Source organism: Protopterus annectens, chromosome 4.part1 (genome assembly GCF_019279795.1).
Source record: "Protopterus annectens isolate FY-2018-M chromosome 4.part1, PAN1.0, whole genome shotgun sequence".
NCBI classification, from domain to species: domain Eukaryota; kingdom Metazoa; phylum Chordata; order Ceratodontiformes; family Protopteridae; genus Protopterus; species Protopterus annectens.
The window spans coordinates 817,841,592-817,863,615 of NC_056734.1; the positions used below are offsets into that span (position 1 = coordinate 817,841,592).

At 44.6% G+C, this 22,024-nt stretch overlaps 1 protein-coding gene across 2 annotated transcripts in view; it reads right to left on the minus strand.

Annotated features, from left to right (window-relative positions):
• ATG16L1 (autophagy related 16 like 1) overlaps positions 1-22,024 on the minus strand; it is a 1,009,779-nt gene that overhangs the window by 600,566 nt on the left and 387,189 nt on the right. The gene's annotated exons all lie outside the window — the stretch shown is intronic.

Here is a 22,024-nt window from a genome sequence, read left to right on the forward strand (position 1 = left end):
CATTACAAAACTAAGGACTAAACAAATAGATCTAAGCAGTTTCTTAAGGAACTAGTGGGCATAGTCAGGCAACCCATCACAATAGGAAGCACTAGGCAAACCAATTCAGCAGCAACTCTCATTTCTCCAAGCAAAGTCGAAATATGCAGGCATGTTATTTAACCAGGGGCCAGAAAAAACAGTCAAAAGAGATGAATTCTCTAGGTTAAACATCTTTTAAACAAAGGTTTTAACAATGCTTGCTTTTCTGTTTGCACATCACTTCTGTTCAGTTTTGTGACTAAACACTGGGAGCAAATATAGCAAAGGCATTTGTTTCAGCTTCTAATTAATGGTAAAACACAAATAAACATCTCTGTTGAAGTTAATGGGACACCTACCATCTTGCCCCTCAGGGCACATGCATTTGGCTCCATAGGGCAGACAGCTCACAAACAATTCACCCTATGAAACTGAATAATTTCTTTAAATCAAAAGTGAAATGTTTGACAGACTCCCTTGGTATACAATACTCTTTACAGGATCACAGGAAGTTACTACGCTATTCGTCTTGAGGCCCTTACAAGCCTAGCTAAGAATTTGGCCCATGTTCCAACAAGTCAGGACCACGTACCCCCTTGTCTAGCAGGGATACTGGTGGAATCTCAGGGTTGTATTTTCTGTCCCTCATCCAGTTATCCAGGTTGCACAGAAGGGTTACTGAGGTACTCTGCTTAACATGGAGAAGTAGTCTATTCCACAGTAGGGGGAGTCTCTGGGACATAAATCTGTCCCGCCAAGTCCTATTGATGTAACAGACCAGGTTGAGGTTGTGCATGCGGGTTACTAGGAGTAGAGCTTGACATGCGGCTATGCAGCAGTTCCAGCAAGGCAAGGTCTGAGACTGCTTCGTATGCCAGACAGAGGTGATCTCCGAGGAGTCTGTACAAGACTTTTAGCCCATCTGTGTAGGGTAGATGTTATAAGGCAGTGGACTCTCCTGGTGAGGAACCTCTGTGGTCTCTCCAGCTGCTGCAAGTGCTTTGTAAGGTACATGTCAAAATGGACACTGTACTCAATAACAGGTCTTATAAGTGAAGAATACAGGAATGATATGACCTTGTTAATGGATGACACTCATGAGGTGGGCCATGTAGAAAGCTTTCCATACAATGGAGGCAACATGGCGGTCAAAAATCAATTTCCTATCAACTTGGATGCCCAAGTCCCTCACGACGGATTTTGTGTTTAGGACCTTATTAATGTGATAATTTGTGAGGATGTCACTCTCCCCAAAGGGGATGACTATGCATTTTTTAGCATTCAGTTTGAGGCCATGTTTCTGGCACCAGTCATTTGTTTAGGTGAGACCCTCTTGGAGGATGCCCACACCACTGGTGAATTGATGACTGCGCCCAGCTTGCAGTCATCTGCAAACTTGGTCAGCCATAGCCCACTGGTTTAGGCCTGCACCTCAGAAAAGTATATCCCAAACAGAGGGCCTAAGACCGATCCCAGGGGTACACCACACATTACGAGTCAACTGAGGTGACTTATCTTATTTTGACTAGGTAGGTTCTATCAGTAGTTTGCTACCCATCTGGTAACATACGTATTGATGCCTAGTTGAGAGAGTTTACTATACTAGAGTGGGAAATAGTATTTGAAGGCTTTGGCCAGGTCAAGGTAGGCAGTGCGCACAGTCTTCCCCTTGTCCATGGCTTTGGTGACTGCATCGACCAAATTTAACAGGCATGACCTCCCCTTGATGAAACCAGACTGTGTGGGATCAAGTGTTTGGAGGTTACCAATGTCCTGGTTAAGGAGGTCCATGATAATCTGTTCCACAGTCTTGCAGATCAGGCTAGTTAGGCTGATGGGTCTATAATTTACTGGATTGTTGGACGCTCCACCTTAGTGCAAAGGCATGACAGTGACTGTCCTCCATTCAGCTGGGACAAAGCCGTTACTCAGGCTTTGGTTAGATAGGGTGCCTAATGGCAATGCAAGTTCCTGCTTGACTTCATGTAGGATGCAGCCTGGGATGTTATCGGGTTCCATGGAGGCTATATTTTTTTTTTTTATTTTGAGGGAGCAGTGATGACTTGCTCCCTAGAGATAAGGGGAGGGGAGGCAGGTGCTGGGGATGTCCTGATTTACTAATTGGGGGACAGAGGAGTGAAGCTGCTGCTGAACCTGTCTGCCAGCAGGTTGGCTATATTGACAGCGTTTGTGTATGGGGTGTCCTTGACCACCAGTTCTAAGCAGACCTGAGTGCTTCCTTTGAGATTGCAGACATATGTAAAAAAAAGGGCTTATGACTGTATTAGATGTGGCCAGTTTGGACTCTGCTTTGGAGGATTTCACCAGTGCTCTTATTTGCATGCTCAGGCAAAAAGAGATATGGCTTCCATTTAAGCACCTGCTCCTTCCTAGTCCTAGCCAGCAATTTTTTCCCTTTTATTACAGAGTTTAACAAATGTCCACCACACAAGGTTTACTTTTCCTTGCGGAGGATGATTTTGTCCTGTCGGGTATTCCTGATTCCATGCAGCTATAAATGCTCATAGTACTCTGGTGTAGGTTTGGACATTTGTGCCAATTGCTACAGAGGGAGAAGGAGCTGTGAAGCCATTTACACCTTCCCTCAGGAGGTTGTAACTTTGGAGAAGTTCTTTTGTTTGACCCTAGCTGGGGCGGGGGGGGGGGGGTCAGGGAAATGGTGACTTTGAAAGTGACCGCTTTGTGGTCGGATCTTACCAAACAGGATGACACTGTAGGGATGCTGCAGTGGTTACTTATGCTGGTTAATACCAAGTCCAAGATATTATCACCTCTTGTGGGAGTGTCAACCAGCTGGTCCAAGGCATTTGCACTGGAAAAAAAAATTAAGAATCTGTGGGCGTGTGCGCTTTGGCATGAGTAGTTCTTCCAGTCTATGGTTGTCGTCCAGGATCAGGGTAAAGGGTTGAATCTTGATAGATTCAAAAAGGTCCAGATAGGTGGAGTGGGCATAGTCAAATTTGGGAGCCTGTAGCTAGATATGATTTGAATAGGAGTCTTGACAATGGTTAACTACACCTGGAGTGTCTCCTGTGCATCATACTTTTGACCAGCCTGGGGGTGTGTCTAATATATACTGAAACTACACCTCCTTTTGCTTTGCTGTCCATGGCTTGGGGTCTGAATCTATGATAGGATAAGTAGCCTAGTATGGCTGGGGTGCTCTCTGCAGCTTTGAACCATGTTTGTGACTGCACAAATGTCAGCATCTTCCAGGATTAAGAATGCTTGCAATGAGTGCAGTTTCACATTTAGACTACTAGAGTTTTGCAGCAGGATCATCAAAACATCCCAAAGATGATGCACCTCAGCAGAGATATGGTAACACATACTATCTGGCATGTGATGCTTGCAAGAAAGTAGAGCTGTGGGTTTATGCATCATCACCGAGGTTCAAACAGTAGGATCAATGCGCATCAGGTGATTCATGCTTAATTACGACTTTCCCACAGCTGAACATAAAGATTACCAACTGCAAGAACAGACAGATATCCAGGTTAATACCTCCCTCCCCCAATTACATCCTGGAGACAGCAACCGGAAACTTAACTCTACATGGCAGATACCCATACCATTTTTTTTTTTTTTAAAGCAAGAGTTAGCAAACACACCTGTGTGTCACTGAGAAAACATGGGCATAAAAAAAAAAAACATGAAATGGGTGAACAGCAGTAATGCACCAAAATTTCTCAAAAATTACAAATGAGGGGTTGCCCGCCCCGCCAGAGTGCTGCAACATTTCTGCTTTTTCACTGAATATTTGTTTGGACTGTTCCCAAGGACATTGCTTGGAAGATCACATCTAGTCACTACTGGGCTGTATATGCTGCTCATTTGTTGGCAGGTATGGTGGAGAATTCCTCGACATCAGGGGAGGTTTGGAGGTCTAAGAGATGTCTACTTGAAGTTCTTGACTGGGAAACTTCACTGCTGGACTGATGAATTCTGAAACACAGCAATGCTGACTGTTTCAAATGGTGTTTACAGATTTTTAGAGGCAGCTTTTTGGCTTCAGTTTTGTAAGCTTTCAGTATATCCATTGGTTATCTGTATACTGTCAAAATCTGCTTTGTTGTGGACAGCCCTTGTTGGATCATCTTTTGGAGTTGGCTTGCATACACAGGGCTTTAAAGAAAGTCATTCATATCTAAAGTTAATTTTAGCATCCTGAAAATTAAAGCCGTTTATAAATTAGTACCTGGATGGCATTTTATGTAACCTTTGGTTTCTGTCGTGTAAAATACAGAGTGGAAATATTTACTTTTAACACTGCTTTTGTTATGAATCCCTATTACACAATGCTCCCCTACCCTGGCCCCTTTTCCCACCTGCCCCACTACTTCTACATTTATTCTAACCTATCACCTGACCACTCCCTACAGCCACTCAACTGCAACTACCAAACCACACCCCCTGATTAACCCGCATCCAAACACTAATTCCATCCAAATACCACTTGACAAACTATGCAGGTCTTACTAACACCTGTCCTATTAATCCTCAACCTACATTACATCCTTACACACCAATACCCCACACCACCTACCATACAACACATACCTTCACACATACAGTAACCCACAATCTTCCCAATAGCCCCCTCTTTATTTAATGACAACACAATACTACTTATACACAAGAACATTCCACTATCCTACACTAGAAAAATATCATGTAAACTCCACACAGACATACTACAATCAAACAATCTATTTTTAAAGAAATACCTCCTTACCTCAGGAGATATTCGCCCAAACCCAGGGCCAAGCAACATTATTCCCCCAAACACATCAAATCTACTTGTCAACCTTAACTCTTGCAGTATATCAAACTTCCTCACTTACACGCATTCATAACCCACTACTCCCCTAACATTCCAAAGATAAGAGACCTGGCTAAAACCCAGCACACAGAGTGAATAAATTTTCCCTCCAGGATACAATATCCTAAGACTAGATAGGATGGGAAAGAAGGGAGAGGGTGCTGCAATTGTCTATAAAAATACACTTACTCTCCAACCTCTACAAACTCCTCTACCTAAATTTAATACTGCTGAGATGGTTGGCTCTGTGCTACTGCTAAACAAGGAAAAGAGCATCAATATCCTTTGTGTGTACATCCCTCCAAGTAAAAACTCTCCAATAATTGAGGAAATTCTACAATGGTCAAAAGATAACCTCCCACAAGAAACTATTTTACTAGGTGACCCAAACACTGACTGGCTAGCCTGCAACTCAGACCCCCACTAACTGCATCAACCTGTATGGACTCTCTCAACTCATTCAAGAACCTACTAGAGTAAATAAAAAATCCCAAAAGTAATCTATACTACATTGGACATTAGTAAACTACCCTGAACATAATTACCAAATAGTCTACCAGATGGACTTAATGACCACCTTGCATCATTCCTCCTATGGAAACGTACAAACTTACCCAAACCTACAGTCTATAGACTAGTTAGAAATGATCGCAATGTTAATCCTCAAGATCTCAGCACTACCTTAAAAAAGTAACTGGGAACCATAATGCACCCTTGACTTAGACCAAGCAATTGACTATTTTAATAATACTCCAACATCCTTGATTTAGTAGCCCTCATGAGAAAAATCAGAAACTACATTATGGCTTAGTAAATCCACTAGAGCCTTACTAAAGTCCAGAGATAAGACCTGGAAAACCTGGAAGAAAGATAACACTAGTCTATCCAAACAATACTATCAATTTAGGAATAAGGTCAAAAAACAAAGCTCAATAAACAGAACTACTTTCTATGTATCCAAAACAAACACTCAGCCCCCAGAAGTTCTGGTATGCAATTAACTCCCTACTAAAACCTGTTAAAACCACCACAGCAACTCCCACCTCCACCAAAACAAATAGCGATATAGCCTCCAAATTCAATCACCACTTTACCGAATCCATTAAATCACTATCCACTCAACTATCTAAAAATAGCTATTCATCCATGCCAACAGCAGCTCCTAACACACCTCCCTTTACACTTTCACTTGTCCCAACCTCTACAATAAAAAAACCTCAAAGCTTAAACCCACTAATCTTGCAGCAGATGGTACACAAGCTAATTCCCTAAAAATGGCTGCAGACTCATCCTACCCAATCTCAATCCTCATCAACCGCTCCATACAGGAAACCTACATCCCTCAAAGTACAGTTTTGTACCTACCATAAATGTAGATGTCCGAGAGGTATGCATCTGCAGTCCTAACATATGGGTTGTCCTGCCTCAGGCAGCCCTTCGGTCGGCCGGATTCCAAAGTCTGGGTCTGGCCTCGGCTGATGTCGCACTTCACCCGATGTCATAGCTGCTGTGAATTGGGTATAAAGGCATCAGCCGACACCATTTTCCTCAGTGTTTCTTGCCCCAGATGCCAGGTGCCCTCTAGGAAGGCTAAATTTGGATAAATGCAAAAGATTCCAAATAGTAGAGAGCAAACAATATAAGCATGTATGTACATATATACAAACAAATACACCATAATAGATTCCCCCAGCTAGCTACAAGATAGGCAAATACCCTAGGAGTACCCCAGAGGGGAAGGAGGGTGGGTAATCCTGACTGCAGATGCATACCTCTCGGACATCTACATTTATGGTAGGTACAAAAAGTACAGTTTTGTACCTACCATAAATGTAGATGTCTGAACAGGATAGCATCTGCAGTCATAACAAATGGGTTGTCCTGTCGTCAGGCAGCCCTTCGGTCGGCCGGATTCCAAAGTCTGGGTCCGGCTTCGGCTGATGTCGCACTTCACCCGACGTCATCTCTGCTGGTCTTCGGGTATAAAGGCATCAGCTGACGCCATTTTCCTCAGTGTTTCTTGCCCCAGATGCCAGTTGCCCTCTAGGAAAGCTAAATTTTGGATAAATGCCAATGTTTCCAAAATAGTAGAAGGCAAACAAAAAATAAGCATGTATGTACATATATACAAACAAATACACCATAAGAGACTCCCAGCTAGCTATTAGGAGGGTAAATACCCTAGGAGTACCACAGAGGGAAGGAGGGTGGGTAATCCTGACTGCAGATGCTATCCTGTTCGGACATCTACATTTATGGTAGGTACAAAACTGTACTATGTCCTTCAAGGATGCATCTGCAGTCATAACAAATGGGTAGAATACCATAGCCAAACTAGGGAGGAGGAAGAAGAATTATGGTGTAGTTAGGATCCCTTGCAATACAGCAGTGGCAAACCCTGCTCAGGATCTAGAGTAAAAAGGTAAATTATAATGCTTGGCAAATGTATGCACGGAGGTCCAAGTAGCCGCCTCAATAATGTCCTTGGTTGCCACTCCTCGTAAGAAAGCTGTGGTAGTGGCTGTAGCCCTTGTAGAATGAGGTCTTATGTTCTGTGGAACTGGTTTTCCATGGTAGGAGTAACAGAATCTTATGCAATTTCCTATCCATTTGGAGATTGTCTGTTTGGAAATTGCTTTTCCTTCCCTTCCTGTTGCATAGGCTACTAAAAGCTGGTCAGTTTTTCTGTTACTTTTGGTTCTGTCCAGGTAGTAGCGTAACTGTCTATGTACATCCAAGGTATGCAGCAGCCTTTCCCCTGTTCTGTGGATTGGGAAAGAAGGTAGGTAGGTGGATTGCCTGGTTTAAAGACACTCTGGATACCACCTTAGGCATAAATGTAGGATTAGTTCTCATGGACACTATCTTGATGGAAGATTAGGAAGGGTTGTACTGCCATTAAGGCCTGTAGTTCAAACCCTCCTTGCTGAAGTAATTGCCAGTAGGAAAGCAGTTTTCCATGATAGGTGTTGAAGATCTGCTGTTGCTGCTGGTTCAAATGGAGGGAGTGTCAATTTTTCTAGCACAAAGTTCAAGTCCCATGCTGGTAATGGTGGTTTCCTAGGAGGTTTTACATTCTTGATCCCTCTGAGGAATTGCCTGAGTAGAGGATGCGAAAAGACAGGTGGATCAAGCTGTATTCTGCGGAAATAGCTGATGCATGTATCTTGATGGAGGAATAGGACAGGCCCATATGTAGAAGCTCTGCCAAGTACTCCAGGATGTTAGCAATATCTATGTTCGACACATCTTTTCCTCTTTCAGTACTCCAAATGACAAACCTTTTCCATTTTCCTGCATAGTTCCTTCTTGTTGAAGGTCTGCGGGCTTCAAGGATAATGTCTTTAACCCTTTGGGATAAGTCTGGGTTAGTTGCTGTTATGTGATGTTCCAGGCAGTCAGTTGCAAGGTTTTTAGGTTTGGGTGCATGATGTTGTAGTTGTTCTGAGTTAACATCAAAGGCATCAGAGGTATTGACCACATTCTCCCCTGAGACATGCTCCTCAGCAAAGGATACCAGTGTTGTCTTGGCCAATTTGGAGCTATCAGAATTATCCTTGGACGTTCCTCTTTGATTTTCAGTAGTACCTTGTGCATCAAAGGAAGAGGTGGAAATGCATATGCTGTCAGGCCTTTCCAACTGAAGGATAGAGAGTCCACCTTCCATGCAAGTGGGTGGCATGTCCTTGTGCAGAATTTTTTGAGCTGGTGATTGAGTGGGGATGCGAATAGGTCTATTTGTGGCATTCCCCATTTCTTTGTGATGGCCTTGAAGATGTCCGGGTGTATAGCATCCATTCGTGAGCATCCGAGGTGGTTCTGCTTAACATGTCTGCTAGGGTGTTTTCTTTTCCCGGCACAAATATTGCCTGTAACTGGATGTTGTAGCTCAGAGCCATATTCCAAAGGTCCAGAGTCATTCTGCATAGGGGGTATGAATGAGTGCCTCCCTGTTTGTTGATGTACCACATGACTGTGGTGTTGTCTGTCCTTATCATTAAATGGCCTTCTTTGAGGAATGGTCTGAATTTCTGGATTGCTAGTTTTACTGCCAGCATTTCTTTTTGGTTTATGTGCAGGTGCAGCTGGTCTGGAGTCCACAATCCTTGTATGCACTTGTCCAACATGTGCGCCCCAGCCTAGGTCTGAGGCGTCCGTTGTGATGGTTTGGTTTGCTTGAAAGTTGTGGAAAGGCAAGCCTGGGTTTGACTGGCATGCTTGAGCCCACCATAGGAACTCTTGTTTCAGGCATGGGATTAGTGGGATTTCGGTTTCTAAGCTGTGCCTGTGTTGAGACCATAAATTCTTTAGGTACCACTGTAGCTTTCTCATATGCAGTCTGGCATGGGGACCAGGATTATGCATGATGCCATGAAGCCCAAGGCCTGCAGTACTTTTCTTGCTGTTAGTTTGTTCTGCTTTGTTAATGCCAAGAAGTAAAGAGGAGTTGTTCTTGTTTTTCTGCAGTTAGGAATGCCATTTGTTTTACTGTGTCCAATTCCGCACCCGAGAATGTTCTTGTCTGGGATGGTATCAGTCTTGACTTTTAAATTGACTGTGTATCCCAGGGCTTGTAGTAAGCAAATGACTCTTTGTAAATCTGTTGTCAGCTTGCTTTTGTTGTCCGCTTGTAACAGGCAGTCGTCCAGGTATGGATAAATTTGGATTCCTGTAGCCTGCAATGAGCGATTACTGATGCCAGGCATTTTGTGAATACTCTGGGCAGTAGATAAGCCAAAGGGCAATGCTGAGAATTGATAATGCTCTGATCCTGCAAGAAATCTGAGGTATCTTCTGCAATTTGGTCATATGGGGACGTGCAGGTATGCCTCCTTGAGATCTAGAGTTACCAGCCAACACTCCTTGCCCAGCATGGGAAGAAGTTGCTGTAGGGTCAGCATTTTGAATTTTGGGACAATGATGTATGTGTTTAAGACGGACAGGTCGAGAATAGATCTCCAACTTTTCTCTTTTCTTGGTACTAGGAAGAGTCTGGAGTAGAATCCTTTGCCCTGTTGTGTTATTGGTACTCTTTCCACAGCTCTCATATTTGTTAATTGAGCTATCTGCTTTAGAGCTTCTGTTTTTTGATTTGGAGGTAGGTTTGGCATTCCTCTTTTTACTGGTAAGGTGTGGAAGTGGAACCTGTAGCCTTGGTCTATGGTTTGCAAAATCCACTTGTCTTTTGTGATATAGTGCCAATTTTTCGAAAATAAGGCTAACTTTCCGCCTAAAGGTGCTGCTATCTGCTCCCTGGTAGGCGGTGTCAGAGCCAAGTCACTGTGATTGTCCTGTTGCAGTGGCAGTGGTTGTGTCTGTGCCTCACTGGTTATTGCCTTGCCACTGGCCCCTCTATAGGCACCTCTCCTCTGGATTGATTTCTGCCTCTGGAGCGTCTATTCCTGCCTCTGAGATTTTGAGGAGTCTGGAAAGGACCAATTTTTGGCAGGCCAGTTCCTGCTAAACCTTGGGGGCTGAACCTGTAAGAAATCCTTAACTGTTTGTACAGATTTTGCCTTCTTCCATTTTCTTCATTACTTGCTGAGCAGGGGTACCAAATAGACTGGCCTTATCCATAGGAGCATCTAACAGCTTTGCTTTAACATGATCCGGCAAGACCTGTTCTTTCAACCATGCATGCCTTATCACTGTGCCAGTCATGGCTGATCTAAATGAAGCCTCCAGTGCATCATAGCCACATTTTAAAGAATGGTTACTAACCTGCTGAATGTTATTCACCATTTCTAAAACATATTTCTTATCTAAGGAGTCATCAGAGGACAGCTTCTTAGTTAACTGATCAAGCATAAACTCTTGGTATTGGATCATGTGAAACTGACAGTTTAAAGCTCTAGCTGAGAGAGTAGCAGAGGTGTAAACTTTTTTCCCCCATCTCTCTAAGGACCTGGATTCCCTTTCAGAAGGGAGAGGGTTTTTTGCTGAGGTCGAAGCTACTGCCTTAGGCCAATGGGATATAGTCTCAGGATCTGCAAGTGGGGCCTTGTATAGGTGGTGATGAGTGTCTGGCACCCTGTAAAATCTATCTGGTTTGGCAGGGGCTGGAGGTAAAGTATCAGGAGCAGTGCAAACATCATTAAATGCATCATCCACAACAGGCAGAACTGGAGGTATAGCTAAGGGCCTATGTTGTGGTAAGTGCAGAAAGGTCCTAAGCCTTTTTCTTGAATCTGAGAAATCTTGTTCCTGCCATTGGAATTGTTCTCTCATGGCATGTAAGGTTTCCCCAAAGGAAAATTCCTCTGGTGGAGAGGCAGATGGAATGGATTCTTCAGCATCGGAATCTCTAGAAAAAGGAGCCTCTGGCTGATCTGTAATGTCTGAGTCATCCGAAGAATCATCAGAGGACACTGGCTCGGGGGGGCTCTGCTCTAGGTCTCTTTTCTGGAGGCTGAGGCGCCCTGTCTGGGTGAGATTGGGATCCCCTAATTAAGGAGATTAAATCCTCTTCCAGAGTAAGCATTTGTGAACTAGAAGTGGGCCTGTGTGAGGGGGCCTTAACAGGCACTGATTTAACAGTTTTGGCTGCTTTAGCCCTGGCAAAGGCCTTTATAGACATGGCTGCAGGAGGCCTAGCAGCACCACGTGCTGGGGTAGAGACATCCAAAGGGATGGTGTCTGATAATTCACTAGGAACCACAGTAGTAGGCAAAACTTCAGAGGCCGATTCAACTAAGGTAGCAGGAGCCTCAGTAGTAGTCATGGATTCGGCTGAAGATTGACCCGTTTTCTCGGTTTCGGCCGAAACAGAGACACTCGCGGCTTGCTTAACCGTGGTTTTGGCCGAAACCGCGGACCGCGAGTGTCGGTCTTTTTCTTTGCGTTTAACAATTTGGGTAGTCGGAGGATCCGACGGCATAATGTACGCAAAATCTGAGCCGAAAAACTGTTCAGCAAACTCCGACCAACGCCTAAGCGTTCGTCGGTTGAAGGAAGCACAGGCTAAACAGGCTGCTACGTCGTGGTCTGGGCCTAAACAAGGTAGGCAGTAAGAGTGGAAATCTTTATGAGGTATTTGTTTCCCACAAGTTAAACAGTTATTTACTTTTTCTGACATCGGCTGAGGCAAGAAAGAGTCCCCAACGGGGTACTTAGCTTTTAGAAGTCTTCGAAGTAGTATTCGGTAGTAGTAATCTCTGGATCTGACCGACCGGCACTTGCGAACAGCTTCTGCTTCGGGCACCACGCGGCAAGAAAGACTGAGGAAAATGGCGTCGGCTGATGCCTTTATACCCGAAGACCAGCAGAGATGACGTCGGGTGAAGTGCGACATCAGCCGAAGCCGGACCCAGACTTTGGAATCCGGCCGACCGAAGGGCTGCCTGACGACAGGACAACCCATTTGTTATGACTGCAGATGCATCCTTGAAGGACATCTGTACTATGTCCTTCAAGGATGCATCTGCAATCCTAACATATGGGTAGAATACCATAGCCAAACTGGGGGAGGAGGCACTAAGATGATTATGGTGTAGTTAAGATCCCTTGCAAAACAGCAGTTCGGGATCTGGAGTATAAAGGTAGATTATAATGCTTGGCAAATGTATGCACGGAGCTCCAAGTAGCAGCTTCTAAAATGTCTTTGGTAGCCGCTCCTCATAGGAAAGCTGTAGTAGTGGCTGTAGCCCTTGTGGAGTGAGGTCTGATGTTTTCTGGAGTTGCCTTTCCATGAAAAGAACAACAAAATCTAATGCAATTTCCTATCCATTTTGAGATTGTCTGTTTTGAAATTGCTTTTCCTTCCATACCTGTTGCATATGCTACCAGAAGCTGGTCAGTTTTTCTGTTGGTCTTGGTTCTGTCCAGATAGTAGCGCAATTGCCTGTGCACATCCAAGGTATGTAGTAATCTTTCCCCCCTGTTCTGTGGGTTGGGGAAGAACGCTGGTAGGTGGATTGCTTGGTTCAATGCTACCCTGGAGACCACTTTTGGCATAAAAATAGGGTTGGTTCTCAAGGACACTCTATCCTGATGAAGATAAAGAAGGGCTGTACTGCCATTAATGCCTGTAATTCAGAAACCCTTCTTGCTGAAGTGATTGCAAGCAGGAAAGCAGTTTTCCAAGATAAGAACTGTAATTCTGCTGTTGCTGCTGGCTCGAAAGGGGGAAGTGTTAACTTTTCCAGCACAAAGTTAAGGTCCCATGTAGGCAAAGGTGGCTTCCTTGGAGGCTTTACATTTTTAATTCCTCTCAAACTGCCTGAGTAGGGGATGAGAGAAGACTGGAGGATCCATGTTGTATTCTGCTGAAATTGCTGATGCGTGAATCTTAATGGAGGAGTAAGACAGGCCATTGTGGAAAAGTTCTGCTAAATATTCCAGGATGTTAGCTATGTTTGCTAATGATACATTTTCTCCTTTTGCTGCACTCATCTTTTCCATTTGGCTGAATAAGTCTTCCTTGTGGAGGGTCTGCGAGCCTCCAGGATAATGTCCTTAACCCTCTGAGATAAATCTGGGTTATTTTGTTTTATGTAATGTTCCAGGCAGCTAGCTGCAGTGTTTTCAAGTTTGGATGTAGGATCTTGTAGTTGTTCTGTGTTAGCAGTAAAGGAACTAGAGGTAGAGGCCATGCGTGTGTCCGAGACATACTCCTCAGTAGCGGGTACCAATGCTGCCTCATCCAGTCTGGAGCCATCAGGATGATCCTTGGGTGATCTTCTTTGATCTTCAGTAGCACTTTGTGCATCAAAGGAAGAGGTGGGAATGCATACGCTGTCAGGTTTTCCCAACTGAAGGATAGGGAGTCCACCTTCCAAGCAAGAGGGTGGTATGTCCTTGTGCAGAATTTCCTCAATTGGTGGTTGTGTGGGGATGCGAACAGGTCTATTTCTGGTAGTCCCCATTTCTTTGTAATGGTTTTGAAGATGTCCGGATGCAGCATCCATTCGTGGGCATCCGTGGTAGTTCTGCTTAAGGGGTCTGCTAGTATATTTTCTTTTCCTGGCACAAATTTTGCCTGGAGTTGAATGTTGAGGTTCAGGGCCACATTCCACAGGTCCATTGCCATCCGGCATAGAGGATATGTGTGTGTTCCTCCCTGTTTGTTGATATACCACATGACTGTGGTGTTGTCCGTCCTTATCAGCAAATGACCCTGTTGAAGAAAAGGTCTGAATGCCTGTAGTGCCTGTTTCACTGCCAGCATCTCTTAGATTTATGTGAAGGTTCAGCTGGTCTTGTGTCCATAGGCCTTGTATACACTTGTCCACCATGTGTGCCCCCCAGCCTAGGTCTGAGGCGTCCGTGGTGATAGTCTGGCTTGGGTGAGGTTTGTGGAAAGGCAGTCCTCTGTTCATCTGACAGGCCTGAGCCCACCACAGGAATTCTTGTTTCAGGCATGGGATTATTGGAATCTGGGCTTCTAGACTGTGCTTGTGTTGAGACCATACATTCCTTAGGTACCATTGCAACTTCCTCATATGCAGTCTGGCATGTGGTATCAATATTATGCAGGATGCCATGTAACCCAGGGCTTGCAGGGCTTTCCTTGCTGTAAGCTGGTTCTGTGTTGTTAATGCCATGAAATAGAGTGGTAGTTGCTTTTGCTTTTCTGCTGTGAGAAATGCCATCTGATTTGATGTGTCCAGTTCTGCACCCAAGAATGTTATCCTTTGGGATGGTACCAGCCTTGACTTTTTCATGTTGACTGTGTATCCCAGGGCTTGCAGTAGTTGTATAACCTTTTCCAAATCTTTTGTTAATTTGGTCCTGTTGTCCGCTTGTATTAGGCAGTCGTCCAGGTATGGGTAAATCTGAATTCCCTGAAGCCTGCAATGAGCAATAACTGATGCCAGGCATTTCGTGAATACTCTGGGCGCAGTAGATAAGCCAAAGGGCAATGCTGAGAATTGATAATGCTCTGATCCTGCAAGAAATCTGAGGTATCTTCTGCAATCTGGTCGTATAGGGACGTGCAGGTATGCCTCCTTGAGATCTAGAGTCACCAGCCAAGACTCCTTGCCCAGCATGGGAAGAAGTTGCTGTAGGGTCAGCATTTTGAATTTTGGAACAATGAGATATGTGTTCAGAGCGGACAGGTCGAGAATAGGCCTCCATTGGTTTTCTTTTCTTGGTACCAGGAAAAGTCTGGAGTAAAATCCTTGCCCTTGTTCCATGGGAGGTACCTTTTCTATAGCTCTCATCCTTAGTAGGTGGTTGATTTGTTCTAGAGCGTTTTTTTTGGTTTGGTGGTAGGTTTGGCATTCCTCTCTTTTTTGGTAAAGTGTGGAAGTGAAACCTGTAGCCTTTGTCTATTGTCTGTAAAATCCATTTGTCTCCTGTAATGTAATGCCAGTTTACGGAAAATAAGGCTAGCTTTCCGCCTAAGGGTGCTTCCAGTTGTTCCCTGGTAGGCGGTATCAGAGCCAAGTCATTGTGTCTGTCCTGTGGAAGTGGTCGTAGCTGGATCTGTGGCAGTACTTCTCTGGTTGTTAGGCTGCCACTGACGTCCCCTGTAGGCACCTCTGGATTGACCTCTGCCTCTTGGGCGCCTATTTCTGCCTCTCTGTGCTCTGGAGGTGTCTGGAAAGGACCAATTCTTCGAAGGCCAATTTCTACTAAACCTTGGAGGCTGGACCTGTAAGAAATCCTTGACTGTTTGGACAGATTTTGCTTTTTCTTCCACCTTCTTTAACACTTGCTGTACAGGGGAACCAAACAAACTTTCTCCATGGGAGCATCTAGAAGTTTTGACTTTACATGGTCTGGTAAGGATTGTTCTTTTAACCATGCATGCCTTCTAATCACTGTTCCAGTCATAGCTGATCTAAAGGAAGCCTCCAGTGCATCATAGCCGCATTTTAAGGAATGATTACTGACCTGCTGAGTGTTATGTACCAAATCCTGAAGGGACGTACGGTCTATAGGTTCAGGAGAGGACAGTTTTTTATTTAACTGGTCTAACAAAAATTACTGGTACTGAATCATGTGGAATTGACAGTTTAAGGCCCTAGCCGAAAGAGTAGCAGAAGTATAAACTTTTTTACCCCATCTCTCTAATGCTCTAGATTCTCTTTCAGAGGGGAGGGGTTTTCTGGCAGAGGCAGCTGCTACAGCTTTGGGGCCCTGTGAAATGGTTTCAGGATCTACAATAGGAGCCTTATACAAGTGAAAGTGTGTGTCCGGGACCCTGTAATATCTATCGGGCTTGGCAGGGGCCGGGGGAAGAGAGTCAGGGGCAGTACAAGCATCATTAAATGCATCATCAACAACTGTTAGTACTGGAGGAATGGCTAAAGGCCTATGCTGTGGTAAATGTAAAAAGGTCCTTAGCCTTTTCCTTGAATCTGAAAAATCCTGGCCCTGCCATTGAAAATGCTCTCTCATAGCATGTAAAGTTTCCCCAAAAGAAAATTCCTCAGGAGGAGAGGCAGAAGGAATGGAGTCTTCTGCATCAGAATCCTCATAAGGAGAATATGGGCCTTCTGGAGGTTCTGAGTTTTCTGAATCATCCGAGGAATAGTCTGTAGAAACTGGATCCGGGGGCTCTGCTCTAGGCCTCTTCTCTGGAGGGGGGTGAGAGGCCCTGTCAGGGTGAGGTTGGGATCCCCTGATCAAAGAAATGAGATCCTCAGCCAGACTGAGCATTTGGGAACAAGAGGTAGGCCTGTGTGAGGGGTTTTTAGTAGGCAAGGCCTTAGAAGATTTAGCTGCTTTAGCCCTAGAAAAAGCCTTGATAGACAGATGCAGGGGGCCTAGCAGCTCCACGTGCAGGAGTAGATATGTCTAAAGGAATAGTATCTGATAAATCCTGGGTACCTGCAACAGCAGTGGAAATTTCAGTAGCAGATTCAGCCATGCTGTGTGAGGCCTCTGCTATAGGAGGCATGCTTTCGGCCGAAGGAAGAACCGTGGACTCTGTTTCAGCCGAAACAGACACACTCGCGGTTGGCTTAACCGTGGTTTCGGCCGAAACCGCGGACCGCGAGTGTCGGTCCTTTTCCTTACGCTTTTTAACTAATTGTGAAGTCGGAGTCTCCGACGGCATTTTGTAAGCAAAAGCAGGACCAAAAAACTCCTCTGCAAACTCCGACCGACGTCTAAGCGTCCGTTGGTTGAAGGAAGCACAGGCTAGACAAGCTGCTACGTCGTGGTCTGGGCCTAAGCAAGGAAGGCAGTAAGAGTGGAAATCCTTATGAGGTATTTGTTTCCCACAAGTTACAGTTATTTACTTTTTCTGACATCGGCTGAGGCAAGAAAAGAGTCCCCAACGGGGAACTTAGCTTTTTAGAAGTATTCGGTAGTAGTAATCTCTGGATCTGACCGACCGGCACTTGCAAACAGCTTCTGCTTCGGGCACCGCGCGGCAAGAAAGACTGAGGAAAATGGCATCGGCTGATGCCTTTATACCCAATTCACAGCAGCTATGACATCAGGTGAAGTGCGACATCAGCCGAGGCCAGACCCAGACTTTGGAATCCGGCCGACCGAAGGGCTGCCTGAGGCAGGACAACCCGTATGTTAGGACTGCAGATGCATCCTTGAAGGACATCTGTGGAAAAGCTCCTATATTATTCCCCCTCAAATTGGAAATTCCTATGATTTCTCAAACTACCGCCCCATTGCCATTCTGTCTCCTTTATCAAGGCTACTTGAGAAATGCATACACTCAGGTCATGCATTTCCTAAATTCAAACAATCTCCTCTACTCTACACAACATGACTTCCACCCACACCACAGCACAACCACAGCTTTTCTCTCTTTCACAAACCTGGTTAACCAACATAAAAATAACAGTTTTGTATCGGCTATATTCCTAGACCTCTAAAGCATATGACATGGTTTCTCACTCCATACTAAAAGATACTCTAACCTCTATCCTTTGCCCACGACACTACTGCATGGTTTACTACTGCATGGTTTAAAAAAGTACAGTTTTGTACCTACCATAAATGTAGATGTTCGAGGATCCACATTGCTGCAGTCCTAACTATTGGGGTAGTCCGCTGTCCAGTCGGCCCGAATACCAAAGTATATGGCTGACGTCGGTCAGGGCGCATTAGACTGACGTCAGTACGTCAGGGTACTAATGCGCATGACCGACGTCATATCCTCAGTCTTTTCTTGCCCCAGATGTCAGAAGACCCAAAAGACAAGTCCCAAAAACAACCTGCACCAAAAACATGTACAATATATACAGGAATATATACAAAAATATAAGCGTGTAAACTCACCTACACAACCACCCTGAAACACAGAGGGAAGGAGGGAGGGTAAATTGGACTGCAGCAATGGGAATCCTCGAACATCTACATTTATGGTAGGTACAAAACTGTACTATGTTCTTCGTCTTCCCTTGCTGCAGTCCTGACAATTGGGTAGAATCCCAAAGCAGAGGTAAGGGAGGCTGGCAAATTATAAAGTAGTAGGAGCTGACAACATGCCTTGTAAAACAGCTGTGGCAAAACCAGCTCTAGTCTTAGAGTATATAGGCAGGTGATAATGCCTAGAGAAAGTATGCACTGAACTCCAAGTAGCTGCCTCCAGAATATCCTTAGTTGCCACCCCCCTTAGAAATGCTGTTGAAGTGGCAGTAGCCCTAGTGGAATGAGGCCTAATCCCAGCTGGAACCTCTTTGCCATGATGGAAGTAACAAAATGCAATGCAAAAGCCAATCCACCTAGAAATAGTTTGTTTTGACACAAGCTTGCCCTGTGAACTTAAAGCAAAAGAAACAAGTAACTGCTGAGACTGCCTAAAATCTTTAGTCCTGCTCAAATAATAACGCAATTGCCTGTGTACATCTAAAGTGTGCAAAATCTTTTCCCCTTTATTTTGAGGATCTGCAAAAAACGTAGGCAAATGAATAGTTTGGTTTAAAGCCACACTAGAAACTACCTTAGGCATAAAGGAAGGATTAGTACGTAATGATACCCTGTCCTTATGGAAAATCAAAAAGGGCTCTACTGCCATAAGGGCCTGCAACTCAGACACCCTTCTTGCAGAAGTAATAGCCAACAGAAAAGCAGTCTTCCATGACAAATATTTCAATTCAGCAGTAGCTGCAGGCTCAAAAGGTTGTAGAGTAAGTTTTTCCAACACAAAATTGAGATCCCAAGCAGGAGTAGGAGCTCTACGTGGGGGTCTTATATTCTTTGCCCCTCTAAGAAACTGCTTGAACAAAGGATGAAAACAAAGGTGGGTCACAATCATAGTGAGCTGAAATTGCTGCAGCATGAATCTTTATGGAAGAGAAAGACAAACCTTTGTCCAATAATTCAGTAAGATATTGAAGAGCCACACTCAAATTAGGCTCTGAAATCTCCAAATTCTTTGCTGTACTCCAAAATAAAAATCTCTTCCATTTTTCTGCATTACTCTCCTAGTACTAGGCCTTCTAGCTTCCATAATCACATTTAAAACTTGTTGAGGAAGCTGAGACCTACCATGCTTCAACACAGAATATGCCAAGCTGTGAGATGAAGAGATGGAAGCTTGACATTGAGCAGATGACCGTCCTTCTGAGATAACAGATGAGGAATCAGAGGTAAAGGCCATGGAGGCTTCTTTACAAGACTCCTTAGAAGTGGGTACCAGTGTTGCGAGGCCAATCTGGAGCTATCAAAATCATCCTTGGCCTGTCCTGTCTGACCTTTAGTAATACCTTTAGAAGAAGAGGTAGAGGTGGAAAGGCATAGACATGAAGGTTTTTCCAACTGAAAGACAGAGCATCCACTTTCCAAGCTGTGTGATGAAACCCCTTTGTGCAATACTTTGGCAGCTGGTGGTTTAGTGGAGAAGCGAACAGATCTATGTCTGGAGTTCCCCATGACACTGTCAATTTCTGAAATACATGAAGATCCAGTTTCCACTGTGGGGATCCATGATTTGTCTGCTTAATACATCTGCTAGGGAGTTCTGTGCTCCTGGCAGAAACCTTGCCTGAAGAGTCAGTTGCAGGCTTAGCAGTCTCCCATAAAATCATTGCTTGCCTGCATAGAGGATAAGAATGTGTTCCCCTTGCTTGTTGATGTACCACATGACAGTTGTGTTGTCTGTCAGAATCAACACCTGCCCTGGAAGAAGTAACTCCTTGAACGCCATCAATGCAAACTGGACTGCTAACATCTCCTTCATGTTGATATGTAGATGCTGTAGTCTGGCAGGCCACTTGTCTTGTATCCACTGTCCATTTAGATGAGCTCCCAAGCAGTGTCCGAGGCATCTGTCGTTAAAATCTGACTCGCCTCTGGCCGGGTCACAGAGAGTCCCTTGTTTAGGTGACATTCCTGAGCCCACCACAAGAATTCCTTTTGAAGGCAAGGTATTATTTGAATGACAGTGTCCAAATCTTGGCAGTGCTGTGTCCATACATTTTTGAGATACCATTGCAGCTTCCTCATATGCAGTTTGGCATTGGGAAGCACCAGAATACAAGATGCCATGAACCCTAATGCTTGAAGGACTGTCCTTGCAGTCAGCACGGACTGATGAGATAGTTGATGGAAGTAAAGTGACAGACTCTTTTGTTTGTCCGGGGTTAAAAAGGCCATCTGGGCTGCTGTATTCAGTCTCACACCCAGAAAGCACATGTCTTGAGAGGGTACTAGACTGGACTTTATTTCGTTCACAGAATACCCTAGGCATCTTAGCACTGCTATGACATATTCCAGATGCTGTAGAAGGTGTTCCTTTTCTTGAGCCAGAATCAGGCAGTCGCCCAAGTAAGGATAAATTTGAATGCCTTGAAGCCTGAAGTAAGCTATCACTGGAGCCAGAACCTTTGTGAATACTCTGGGCAGTAGATAAGCCAAAGGGCAATGCAGAGAACTGATAATGAAAATCTCCAGTTCAAAACCGCAGATACTTTCTGCAACTTAGCCTTATGGGCACATGAAGGTAAGCTTCCTTGAGATCCAAAGTTACCATCCAGTGATCCTTGCCCAGCAGAGGTAACAGTTGCTGTAACGTCAACATCTTGAACTTGGGAATGTCCAGATAAGTGTTGAGGATAGATAAATCCAAAATTGGTCTCCACGTGTTCCCTTCTTTGGTACTAGGAACAGGCGAGAATAAATTCAAGCCCCTTTCTGACACAGGGACTGGCTGAATAGCCCCTATCTGGAGTAACTGAGAAACTTGCTTGTGAGCCTCTTTTCTTTGTGGAGGAGGAACATCTGGCATGCCTTTGAAAGGGGCATTGTGTGGAAATAAAATCTGTACCCGTGATGAATGATATCCAGCACCCATCTGTCTTGAGTGATTAAATCCCAATTTTCTTTGAAAAGAGACAATCTTCCTCCCAAAGGAGCTGCCAGACGAGAGTCCACTGGCAGCTGAAAAGGCAGGTCATTGGTTCTGCTTACGAAAGGACTGACCCCTGCCCTCACCAGAAGTCTGAGCAGGTGTACTGTCTGATCTAGGCCTAAAGAACCTTGAGCCCTGCCCCTACCACGCCTAGACCTACCCCTAGACTGGGAACCATAAGCAGGATATGTCCACCCCTTAGCAGGCCAATTTCTACTAAACTGGAGGCTGCACCTGCAAAAATCTTTAACAGTCTGCATAGACTTAGCTTTGTCCTCCATTTTCTTTAAAACTGCTTCCACAGGCGGTCCAAACAACACATCAGACTGTAAAGGAGCATCCAAAATCCTGGTCTTAACATGCTCAGCTAAATTCTGATCCTTCAACCATGCATGTCTGAAGAACAGAACTAGTAGCAGCCACCCTCGAGGAGGCCTGAACAGCATCAAAACCACACTGCAAAGAATGCTTACCCACTTGTTCAGACACATGAACCAAATCCAGCAATTCTTTACACTCAATACCTTCCGCCAAAGCATCCACCTTAGATTTCAATTGTGAAAGGAGATAATTCTGATATTTCAGCATATGAAATTGACAATTCAACGCCCTCATGGCTAGAGTGGAAGAAGTATATACTTTCTTACCCCACCTATCCAAAGCCCTTGCCTCTTTATCAGAGGGTACAGGATTTTTAACCACAGAAGCTATAACACCTTTAGGCCCCTGAGAAACAGTTTCTGGGTCCGCCCTGGGACTCTTAAACAAATACTTATGAGCTTCGGGCACCCTATAATACCTATCAGGCTTAACAGGAGCAGGAGGCAAGGAATCAGGGTTCAGAGAAGCCTCTGCAAAACATCCTCCACCACATTCAACACAGGAGGAATAGC